The sequence below is a fragment of the Anguilla anguilla genome, chromosome 9 (genome assembly GCF_013347855.1).
Source record: "Anguilla anguilla isolate fAngAng1 chromosome 9, fAngAng1.pri, whole genome shotgun sequence".
Taxonomy (NCBI): Eukaryota; Metazoa; Chordata; class Actinopteri; order Anguilliformes; family Anguillidae; genus Anguilla; species Anguilla anguilla.
Window position 1 is genome coordinate 11,972,233 of NC_049209.1, and position 12,622 is coordinate 11,984,854.

The 12,622-nt window shown below is 37.6% G+C and overlaps 1 protein-coding gene and 1 long non-coding RNA gene across 3 annotated transcripts in view; both read right to left on the minus strand.

The window, feature by feature from the left end:
* fam155b (family with sequence similarity 155 member B) overlaps positions 1-12,622 on the minus strand; it is a 106,727-nt gene that overhangs the window by 47,828 nt on the left and 46,277 nt on the right. The gene's annotated exons all lie outside the window — the stretch shown is intronic.
* Positions 3,824-9,545, minus strand: LOC118236250. 2 transcript variants are annotated; one of them, XR_004767004.1, is made up of 4 exons: positions 9,405-9,545; positions 7,589-7,658; positions 7,415-7,474; positions 3,824-4,819 (listed from the first exon to the last, which is right to left on the minus strand). It is a non-coding gene; the product is annotated as an uncharacterized LOC118236250 (long non-coding RNA). The 2 variants fall into 2 exon arrangements; XR_004767003.1 differs by lacking the exon at positions 9,405-9,545 and adding an exon at positions 7,768-7,888.

Here is a 12,622-nt window from a genome sequence, read left to right on the forward strand (position 1 = left end):
ACTGTATTTCATAGTATATTTCATATTATATTTGCTTGAAATACTTTTGACCCAAAGTAAGTTTGGAACATTGCAGCAGCACTAGTCCAACAGATTTCTGGATGGACAGTGCACAAATTAATGGCTTTTCGACGGGAACTCACATAGTTAGCTTCATTTGTTAAAATTAGTTAATAATTTCACAAAAGCGACCACTCGGATTCCTACGACAAAAAAAAAAAAAAAAAAAAAACCTTTGGCACAATAATGCACAAATCAGAATAATTAACTGATAGATTAGCTCAGGTTGAAGATTAGGTGTCTGCAATTAGCTGATCGCTCCTGAGGTTGTCTCACGGTGTATTGGGAGAGTGCACGAACAGCGGAAATGGACGTGGGGTTAATTTGCGCTGGCTATTTTGCTATTTAGCTGCAGCAGGCTCTTTCCTCCCTGCAGCCCTATGTGTCTTCCGGGCCCTGCTGATTGGGACATGATCACGTTGCCTGAAGTGCCCATTATCGCCATCACCTCTTAACACGACACGCTGGGCAGCCACTTTGGCAGGAAAAAAGTGTGGCAGGAAACATCACAGAGGTCTGATTATTACAGCCTTTTCAACAGCACAGAAAGCCTGTGATACAACAGGAGGGATCATCAGCCAGGGGAACCCTCGCTGGCGAGGCCCACAGAGCCCTGATTAAATCTGAGGCTGGGATCTCTTCAGCTCCATCTCTAATTTAATAGTGCAGCATAACACTGGTAGGCACAATTGCGTTTTAACAGATAACTCATCTTTTAAAACTGCTGGTTGTAGCAGTGGTGATTCACTCATAAGAGGCCAAATTTAACCGACGTGTTGAAACAAGGGCTGTTATAAATCATTTATTCATACATACATACAAATGTGCATGCACGCGCACGTGCGTCCATAAGCACACACATACACAGAAACAAAGGGAATAAACAAATGTTTATTTAACTTGGCGGGTGATAATGAACTCGCAAGCACAAAGACGATGACACACCACAAATGCAGACCAAGAAGACTGCAAGAGTAAGCGTGGTAGTGTGAACAGATACAGTTAGCTACATCACACCACATAATTTATTAGACAGGTACGGTCTGCATTAACAAATACAAAAACAAACTAAAACGAGTCTGCACCATCATGGGTTCATGATGGGCTCCAATGTTACTCTTGGCTTGGTCATGGGAGCCAGGGCCCGGAATGACCAAGTCTTTTGAGACACTGTTCCATTGAGAAAAGTTTTCAAATTGTGCTGAATCGTTGTTATGATATTCTGCAGTAATGCAAATGCACCAGTTTTTGTATGTAATACCGAATGTGTGAGGAGGGTGAATGGGTGAGTGACAGGCACTGGGATGGAGGGAGTTAACTGAGGGAAGGAATATCACTCCTGCTGATGCATTTTGCCAGAGGGGTGTTTACCACAAATTTCCTGTTCTATCACGCAACAACCATTTCAGATGCTTTTCATTATTGTAATAAAAGCCATTTTTCTTTCATTACACAGGAAGTGCTTTTTTCAATGGCTCCTTTGTCTAATTTGCATCTCTATTCTGTCAATAATATATTCACTGGGGAAGCGGCTGCGTCTATTATCCAGCATTATACCTAAAATGCAGAGATAAATGTGCTCATGAGTGGGGTAGGCACCTGTCCACTTTCTCAGTACAACAGTGAGGTGGAAAAAAAGGCAGATGAGGATCTGAAATCAGCTCAGTTCACAGGCTGACCAGTAGTTGACCAGTCAGAGATGACAGCCTGACCCATTTACCACCAAAATACACTGTAAATCCAAATGAGTTGACTCTACTCAAAATTCTTGTGGAAACTGATCACCTCAAAAAAATTATGTAAGCAAACTTAATTGCCTTGTGTACACAATACTTAATAACACGTTTAAATAACTTTCAATTCGAGCTTTTTGTTCACTCAAATACGAAAATAAGCCAACTTATTTATCTTACTTAACTTAAAACAATATTGCAATAAATAATTTTAATTGAATTCTGTATACTTCATTCATATGATCTACATGGAGGTACAGACATTTAGCATAATCTTATCCAGGGCAACTTACACAATGTCTCTACACAGTATTCATTTATACAACACGGCATGGCCAAAATGTATGTGGACACCTGACATCCTACATCTCATCCACAATTATGGGCATTAATATGGAGTTGGTCCACCCTTTGCTGCTTTAACAACCTCCACTCTTCTGGAAAGGCTTTGTACTCAATGTTGGGATTTGCTTTCATTCAACCAGAAGAGCATTAGTGAGGTTGGACACTGATTGGGCGATTAGGCCTGGCTAGCAGTTGGCTTGCCAACTGATTCCCACTTTGCACAGATTGGTGGAGAACATATCTGCTAATTTAATGTACTGTATGTGGCCTACAGTCAAAACTCCAAGCTTGGCAGAGAGCAGTGGTAAGTGATAAAAGCTTGGCTCTTTGGGGTGACACTGCGGCAAAGGAGAGAGAGCAAAGATCCAGGCCTTTAAAGAGCAGTGGAAGCTTGGGGAACAGAAGGCATGCTGGTGAAGTTCCAGATCCTTCCTTTGGGAACCAGTCAGAAAGGCACCCAGGAGCTCTGGGGAACCGTGTGAGCTGTGGGCAGAAAATTCCACCATTCAGCAAGCTCTGCATGCAGAGAGGGCCCCTTCCCTGGAGCTCAACTCCAGGGAGATGGTGCCAAGATTAAAATAATAGAAAAAGGTTATTAAAAAATCACGTAGAGCAGAATAAAATCTGCACAAAAACATTATTAGCTTGGGAATGTTTTCAGATAGGCAATTACAAACCAACTGGAAACATGGTGCAGAGGATGAGGGGAGAAACCTCAATCACTGCTGATTAAACAAAAAAATAAAAAATGTTTTTCAAGTCATTTCCAAAACATTGCAATGTTTAAGGAAGCATGTAAAATATCCCACTTTATGGTCTGGCTATTCAGGGGCTCATTTCATAAAAGTTGTGATGTGCAAGCTGAGATCTGTGAGATGCTATAGATTCCTCCCACTCTTTTTTGAGTGTTTCACATATAAATCGCAATCCACGGACGTATGTCACAAGCACTTTCATGAAAGCAATCAGTAAATCAGCTATGGTTCTCATCCACCTGCCTCATTTTAGTGTTGTATCGTCCTTTTGCTTTTGTGACGAGCATTGAACACTCCTCAGCTCTATGTCGGCTGGCTATGGTGTCAGATTCTAGTATTTTGCACATGAAGCAAGTTAAACTGACAAGCCTGTGGGTTTCTTTGATCAGTATGGTCCCCTTTCTTATATATTGGTATTATATTATCTTGCTTGCAATTACCCGTTATTTCTTTAAAGACCATCTAAAAATACCTGCCAGTGGTTTAAAGATGATCTCACCCAACTCTTTGAGTACCCTTGTGTATATGCGATTAAGGCCTACTGCCTTATTGGTCTGTAGTTTATGTAATTTTTCTAGTACTTCTTTATCCCCTATCCCAATATCAGCAAAGAAAATCTGAGTACTGAATATGCCTTCTGTCCTATTAGTGACCTCCACTCAATTCTCAACAAAGGCATCAGCGGTATCCTTATTCTTATAAAGCAATGCTCCTTCTTCAGACTTTTCCTACTGCAGTATTGAAAGAACTTTTTAGGATTCCTTTTTGCATCTAGGGAAATTTACCTATTCAAAGTGTTACCCTTTTAGCTACCCTTAGTTCTTGTTTAACCATAGTTCTTGGTTAAGGTTTACATACACCTAGGCTAAAGACATTCAAGCTCAAATTTTCACAACTCCACACATTTCATGTTATGATACATTTCCTGTGTTAAGTCAAGTCTACTTTATTTCCATAAGAGCTCATTTAAAAATAATACCATTGACAAAGGGGCAAAAAGTTTGAATGACACAATACATTCCCTGATAGCACTGACCCATATCCATCAGCACAACATCATGTTCAAATCGTTTGCACATCGACAAAACATTAAGACGTAAATTAAGCTATAAGTACGAGTAAGAAATAAAACTCACAAAACATTTTAAAAGCACCAAATATTACATTTATAAACATTAGAAATAAATAGACTAAAGCTATACTAAACAAAATCTATAGTAAAACCTTAAGAGCACATGCATAACACTGATAATCACAGGACTATCAGAACACAAAATAATAAATGAAAGTTACATTTCACTTTGATGGAGCATTTGAATTTTTATTTTTTAACTTAGTGCCCAAAGCTATACAATTCCAAAGGTGAAAATATTTTACCAGTGTGTAATGTCCAAAATAATGAAGATAGATATTGGGCTTAGTTGATAGTTGATCAAGATGTTTTACTTTAAATGTTTAATACATTGCATCAGTCACACATTAATCACAAAAGCAATAATACCAATTTCAAACAAAATTTGCAAAGTTATTTAAAAAACAAAAATTTCATTCAAAATGAGATATCCCAAGCAATTTTTCTTGCAATTGAACTCATTAATACTGAATATAGTATGTTTTCTAAAGACCTAAAAAAAAGTAAGCTATTTCAGAATCATAACATCCATCTGTAACAATATATACAATTTTGAAATGACACAAAACCATTACATTTAAACCAATGGATTAACATTTTACTCTTTGCATTCTGTTTTCCATTTAGGGTTTGTCTTTCCCTAAATTCAGTGTTGTTTAACCTTGCTGGGCTATTTGGTAGGTAAAATATTCCAACTGTGATATCCTGACCAATGTGACATGAGTTATTCTTATTGTGCATGTTGCCTTCGAAGTTCAGTGCTGCTTTAGTCTTGAACCAGGGAACAAATGACTCTAGGAGAGAAAAGATAGCATAAATGAATACATTGCTAAAAGTGCTGTAGGTAACATTTAAATATAAACAAATAATAATAATTTTTAAAAAAATAGAAGACATCCACAGAGCTTGCAGAAAGATGTACAATAAAATAATAAAATTTCCTTAAAAGAATTATACTGACTATGAATTTCTAATTTCAAATATATTTTATGGTCTGTATGCCATGCTGTGTTTGTAAGACATCAGATACTGTGTATAGTGCTCTTTTACAATGACCACTGCTGCAAGTAAATGCGAGTTCAGCCTCAGGACTTCATTTGGGTATGGCAGATGAAAAAAACAACAAAAAAGATTAATAAAAAGTTAAATGTTAAACGTTTTCTGGATCAAAATAATGCTTTCATTTGCTAGTCACTAGTTAAAACTAGTTTCCTAGCATGGTGCTCTAAGTAGAGTTGCCAACCATTACATAAAAACAGGTTACACTATGGAATCATCCTGTAATTAGAAAGTAAAAAACATATTCCTTATATGGGTCGTGAGGGCCCGTATTCCCATCAAAACAGCAGGCACTAGCAATACTTTACCCTGCACGGGGTCTCCACAGCCAAACGCAGATTTAGCACAAGTTTATAATCTAATATGCAAATCACTAATGGCATGTGTTTTACATACCTTTTGAATTACATATCAGCTTCATGGTGACTCACGTTTAAAAAAATTTGGAATAGCCTCTGAACATGTCAAATTTACGCAGTCCTATTTTAACAGGACTGACCACATTTTATCGAAATACGGGACATACAGAGCCAAAAATTTCCTTATGAAAAAAAATAAAATAAAAATACCGACTGGGAACTAAAACCACAAGCTAGCTAACATTTGCAGCTACAGTTGACACCAGTTTGCTACTTCTGTACCTGCAGTGCTAACATTATCTAACATGTGGTACTATAACTGCTTAGCCCCATTATGTGAGAGCAATTGAAATAGGCTGCACTAAATCTGTCTATTATGTCACATAATGGGGCTACCTAACTGTTATGTGTGCTTAGGTAGCCAGCAGAACAATTGATGCATGCAGTAAACATACTTGTTCAACCTGTTTTTATACTAATACGAATAATGATAATAATGAAATGTAAAGCCTCTTTGAGTTAAATGAGACACATTAAAATCACACACCAAATGTCTTCTCCAAAATGGACACTTAGATTACAGGCTGAAGTGGCCCAAATCCAACATTATTGCCTACATGTGACAAAGATCAGATTTTTTTCCTGAGCTATGTGAACAAAAAAAATCTGATATGTTCATATCAGATTTGGGCCACTTTCATGTGGACCTAGATCGGATATATATTCTATCTGTAGACATCTCTCACTACTGTGAGAACTGTCAGATCAGAATTCATGTTTTGTTTTTTTTCATTTAATCCACTATCTCACCCTCATCCTCAACAGCTCATAAAGCGTCATCTGTCCTCCACATAAAATAATCTTGGGCCATATCCACAACGTCTTACTTGCTTACTATTGAGTATATAAGTTACACTTGAATTGATTAAAAGTTTTGAAAGCTGAATCGAATTAGCCACGTTTACATGCCATTTTGTTTGCATTTTTGCATTTGATTGAACATTTTATTTGATTGCATGTTATTTGATTCAACATTTAATTTAATTGCAATTCAATCGATTTAGCGTTCATTTAATAATTTTTGTTCCTTCCACTCCTCATAATGCTAAAGCTACTGCAATTCGAGATCAATGCTGCCACATAATTCCACTAAATAACATTTACATTTATGAGTAAATATGTCAAACTGAACGACACATTAGTCAGTAGAAATAGCAATGAAGGATCAAGCTTTAAGGCACAGGTTAGTTATTAACAAGCAAGCATCGGTACAAAAATGAATGAATGATAAAACTGTCATGTGAGTTATTGATCAGCAAGTTTCAGTAGAGAAAATATGGTTGTAATGTTAGTTATTTATAAGAAAAATTTGGTACCAAAATTAATGATCAACCCAGATGGTAAAAACATCTCTTTCTCTTAGACTTGGATAAGACTTTTTTTAGGCTATTAGCCTGTTTGGGCAAGTAACATATCAATCATCTGGCCTGAGCCAATCTCATAGTGAACCTGGGCCAGCACACATTCTTCATTGCCAAGCCCTGTGTACCATCATTTAAACATATAATACACTTGTTCTTCGATCTAGTGGCCCCTTTCCACCGGAGGAACCTTCTCCAGAACTCAGGAACCAGACCGATTTTGGTTCCTGGTTATGGTTCCTTTTCTATCCCCCTTTAGTCCCTGCTCGTGAGGTAGTACTTTTTGGTGGACTGCAAATTATTGAGGTGGAATATCGCTGATTGTTCAAATGCAAGGTAGGTAGGTATGGACTTATTCCCCTCTACTTTTCAGTAAGTGTAGTGGGATCTTTCATGGCCACCTAAATGTAGGACCTTGGTTTAGCATGTCATCTGAAGACCAACACCTTTTTTTATAGTGCAGCACCTTTGTATTATACTTGGCTTAATGAAATGACACACACTGACAACACAATATAGAAAATGTTTTAGTTTGTGTACCTTTACTTACTCTGTTCAAGGGGTGGCTGGGTGGGTTTGGGCTCTGTAGAGTTCTGAGCAGTGTAGAGTTCTGAAAGAGAGGGAGAAAACACCATGTCACAATGTATGCACATTCAGATGTTGTACCAGAGGCCTGTTTTAATTTAGCTTTCGCATCAAGGCAGTATGGAGCCTTCAAACTTACACTGTTCAAGGATGAGCAGGAGTGGGGGGCTAGCCAGGTGGCATGTGGCTCTGTCCAGCAGTGTTGAGGTCTGAGAGAGAGAGAGGTAACACCATGTCCCAATCTGTGCACATCCAGATAATGTACCAGCTTGTTTAGATTGTGCTTTTGCGTCAAGGCAGTTTGAAGCCTTCACTTACAATGTTCAGGGGTTGCGCAGGTGCTTAGGATTGAATCGGATGAAAGTGGTGAAGGCATGTGCAAGAGATATGAGAAAAAACATCCCAATGACTTGCACCCTTTCAAAAAAAAAAAAAAAAAAAAAAAAAAATTGCATGTGTGTTTTCAAGGCATTTATCATATATTTATGGAACAAATAAGGATGAGACTCATTCTTGGTCTAGTTAAAGGAATGAAATAGAAGGGTCAGTGCATTAATCCTAACAAGCGATGAGAGCAATGGCATATGCATTTTCTATTAGTTCAGTAGTTGATTAGGCTACATATTAAACAAGACCAGGTTAAAACCTAGTATATGGCTGGACCTAACACACGTGATCTGGCCGACCAATTCTGTAACTTTATAACTCGGCCAACCAATGGTGTAACTTCATCACTCACTCAGTCACTGGGTCACAGACATTCGCGTTTGTAGGGCTGGCCCCGCTGTTGCGGTCCAGCCAAAAAAACATCTTGTTATTTTCACCACATGTATGACTGGCTATGTACATGCATGAATCGGAATGGAAAATACTTGTAAATGATCATTTTGAATATTAATTGATGGCATCAATAATAGATTGGTGTGAGAGATTATCATGGCTGGGCATTTGTCACGGATGTTGCGAGTGTCACAGATGCCTAGAGTTTTGCCATTTTTTGACAGTTGCGTGACTTTACCCATTTCTGCATAACATCAGCTAAAGTAAATTAAAACGATCAGTTTGAGACCTGTATTCATTAATATTATCCCCCTTTACTTCTTTAACGTTATTTTAATTATTTCTAAAGGACTGAGGACCAGTACTCCAGCATCACAACTAGGCTGACTGACTCAGTCTAAAATGAACAGGATGCTCTTTCAGCTAACATACCTTAATTAATGTTAGTTAGCAATCGCAGGAAGCCTTGCGCTTTTAAAACAGCTTTAAACATTAGGTGAGCTACATTTGAGAAACCCCGCAATAAAAAAATATGTTGCAACAATACATGGATCGTATCAAAACCTAACATGACTTCCAAAACTTGTTGGGTTGTTTCTACCGAAAAGGTCCACTGCTTTACACATTTACCACTGCTTATGTAAGTGACAGCATCCAGATGAATATACCTTATGAAAAAGTGAAGCTAGCTAGGTATACTGTTTTTATATTTTTGTAATTTTATGATTTTTGAGTCATGCCAAAATCGGAACGATCCACTCCATAACCAGCAAGCCTAACGTGTTTGGTTAACGGGTCTTGACAGCTGAGGGAAGATAGCTAGCTAGCCAGCTGTCAACAGCTGCTAGCCATCTTTTGTTAGCTGGCTCGCCAACTCTAACAAGCTACCATTTATGTAAAGAAAATATGGCCAGATTGAACATTGTCTTTGATTACAATTAGCGTCATGTGAAAGGTATACATCTTTGCAATAATTAGAAAACTATGGGGTCAGATTTTTTATCTCAGGAACAGGTAGCCAAACCTAGCTAACATTAACTTAGCTATTTAATTTAGTGAACAGTATTGAACAACAACTTGCAGTATAAAGATTCGGTTAATATGACTAACAAGCATATGTTAAGCAGCTAACATTTAGAAGACACTTAACTAATTAACTGGTTTAAGTTACTTACCTAACAATACACCTTCTCTTCTCTGGATGAGACTGAGAGACTCTCGCAATTTCAGTTGCACTTCAAAATTATGGAATATTTTGGACAAAATTAATTAAATAAATAAATAAATACATCATGAAATGTGAGCATAAATAATTAACTGTGGCACGATATGTACGTATGTATTTATTTAATTATTTATTTATTTCAATGACGCTACATGCTGTCATGGTTTTGGCTGATGCCACCATTTCTTTTCCTTCTGCGCATTTTCTTCAGTTATTACGGCCATTGGTTTTTTCATCCGCATTTTCTTCAGTTATTACGGCCATTGAGTTGATTGAATTATACACGTGCAAATTTCCTTTTACAATTTGCACCTGTTGGTGTTCTATTTAAACCCTGAGCAAGCCGATAAGCTTTGCTTTAGTGTCACTAATGTTGCACGAAAGCCGGTATTCTGTCAAGCGAGGTAAAGGTATAGGATTGAGCTGCGATATTGGATTGTTGTGGCTATAAAATTAGCACAACAGTCTTTAGCTTTTTTTAGATTGTTGGCAACAAGTTAGTGCCACAATCTAAGCTCAGTATTCTTTCTTTAGGGTTTTACTTTTTCAGCCTCGGTTCGAGGTCTGTTTTCTTTGAGTTGCCCCGTTTTCTGCTCCGGTAGTTTTGTTTTATTTTCATACTCCTTAAGCTTTAGTTCTTTTTTACCCAGTACGTGGGTTATGTAGAGCTTTTCTTTGGGATACTCTCCCTAAGGAGTATTGTTTTCCTTTCCCTTGTCTCTTGAGACTTTGTGGCTATTTTACCTCTGGTTAATAGCTTAAAGAACCCCCCTGTTCAGTCGCGGTTGGTCTCCCAAAACTCCAACTCCCTCACACATGCGACATGAAATAGGCCTCAGAAGTCTGACGTAACACAGAGCAAAAACCTTGTCCTTACATGGAATTACAGTTCAAAGGGGAATTTCTCTATGGAAATAATGAATGGATTTTCACATAACCGTCCCTGTCATAGTCTGTGATTTAAGCTGGTGTTTAAAACTTGAACGTTTTTCAGGACACACTTCTCTTAAATGGCACTGGATCCGCTGAATTCCGATTTCGTTTTTCAACCGAAACAATTATTTTGCTAGCAAAAAGCTAACACTGCTGCACATGTTATTTATGTCACAGCTCTTGCAGTTCCCTGGCAACGCTTGTGAAGTGCAAGTAGTCTAGTTATTCCTGACTGCATCCCGCGAAGGATACCGTAATTCTGTAATGTATTACACTAACGGGAAACAACGGGAAAAACTGTTTTCGCAAGTGACTCGAAACAGTTCTGTGTGTGATGTTGTAATTGTGTGACGGGCCATCTCGGGTGGCTAACTACTTAGCCGTTAGCAATTGGCTTTTTAAAATGACAATTTTTTTCGATTATGAAAAATGGGTGAAAAGCATTATTTTTTCACATACAAAAAAACGTCCAAATGTCAATTTATTTTTAAAGGAATTTGGAAATCACCATTCATTTGTCCCATAGGGGCGTCTATTTGTTGAACCGGAAGTCTCAAACATGCTAACGAACCCGAGGGGAATGACGATGCGACTTCTGATGCCTATAAGGCTTGGAATTAAAAACCGTCATTTTTATTTATTTCAACGACGCTACGTGTGCAACATGAAATAAGGCTTGAAATTAAAACCGTCACTTTCACCCATCAAAGTTGGGAGAAGTCTGATAGGTCTGGCTTGTGTGGAGAGTGTAATACCAAAAAATAAAGTATGTTAAGTATATATTTATATAAATAAAATGGCTTGCTATCTAGAAGTGTGCACAATTACCCAAAAGATACTTTCAATTAAGCTGGGCCTAGCTGGTATTGGTTGATCAAAACATGATTACTTGTCCAGGTAATTGCAGATAGCTACAATGCTGACGCATTATGCTTTTAATTGTAGGCTACTGCTAACCACTTCACGAAGGATACAAATGTCCATTTTGGTGAAGTTGCAATCTCTTAGCATGTATTTCAGGATAAAAAAAAAAAAACAAACTGACACAAAGCATAATTGATTGGGACATTTAAGTGATGGGGTACATTTATCAACACTAGTAAGGCATGGCATCTTCTTGAATAATTTCCATAATTATTATGGAAATTCCATAAAGAGTTCAGGATAGTAACAACATTACTGTACAGCAAATCGTATAAAAAGATTGTCTGTGTCCATATTTTACTTATTCTTGTAATTAATAAAAATGAGCCAATATTGCATTGACATGACAAGTTATTATTTATTACTACAGACTTTTTATATATGTCGCCAAAAATGTAAAGCACACAGTATGCTTCCATTTGAAAAAAATGAACGTAATACTATGCATGATTTTTATATATATATATATATATATATATATATAATGCACTGGCAATCTCCGTCTTTACACACTATAGCCGATTTTGTGCACCTTTTACCTGCATTTGTTATGCTAAACGTGTTTGGGATGTTTCTGGGCATGGCAATATTTTCTGTGTGGGGAGGGCTGGGCATGACTGCAGAGCCTGTGGTTTGGGGTCAGATTCCAACAAAGCGTTTGATAGCCAGCTGTTGCAATGGTAGATGCTAAGAAGTCTAGATACAGTGAAGCAAAAAGACAAGCCAACAGGGCTCATTGATTCATGAGGCCACCAAAGAAAAGTAATTCCAAGGTTGACTAGTTTTTTTAATTTACTTCCGGTGTTCAGTCTGCATTTATACACACAGATCTTGGTTTTTTTTTTTTTTTTTTTTTTTTTTGACTCATAGATGTCATTAAAGCAGTGTCTTTTGCCCTGAGCAAAGTATGCTCCTCTGTTCCTAATTTTGAGTCGGTCCTCGTGAAGTCTCCAGATAAGGAGTTTTTTTAATTTTTTTTTTAATTTACTCTAGTTTGAACATACTGGCTTTTGAGCACCTATCCAGTGCTCTTATTTAGCTGGCTTGAAGCACAAGAGGCATCTTTCATATAACATTCCTATGCCCTTTGAGCCAGGTCGTGGGTTTCACGCATTGAACAATTGTCTAGGTTTGCTTTTATGCCGGACATTTCTCAGATTGAAGGATGCAGGTTAATAGGCCTTTAAAATGTGGGTTGTCTTCTTGGCCCCTACAAACCTTTCCTGCAAAGTATGTATTTTGCAGCCTTTCATAATAGTCGCAAGGGCACTCCGAATGACAGTGTTTACCTCAAGTTGCCTTTATTGCAGA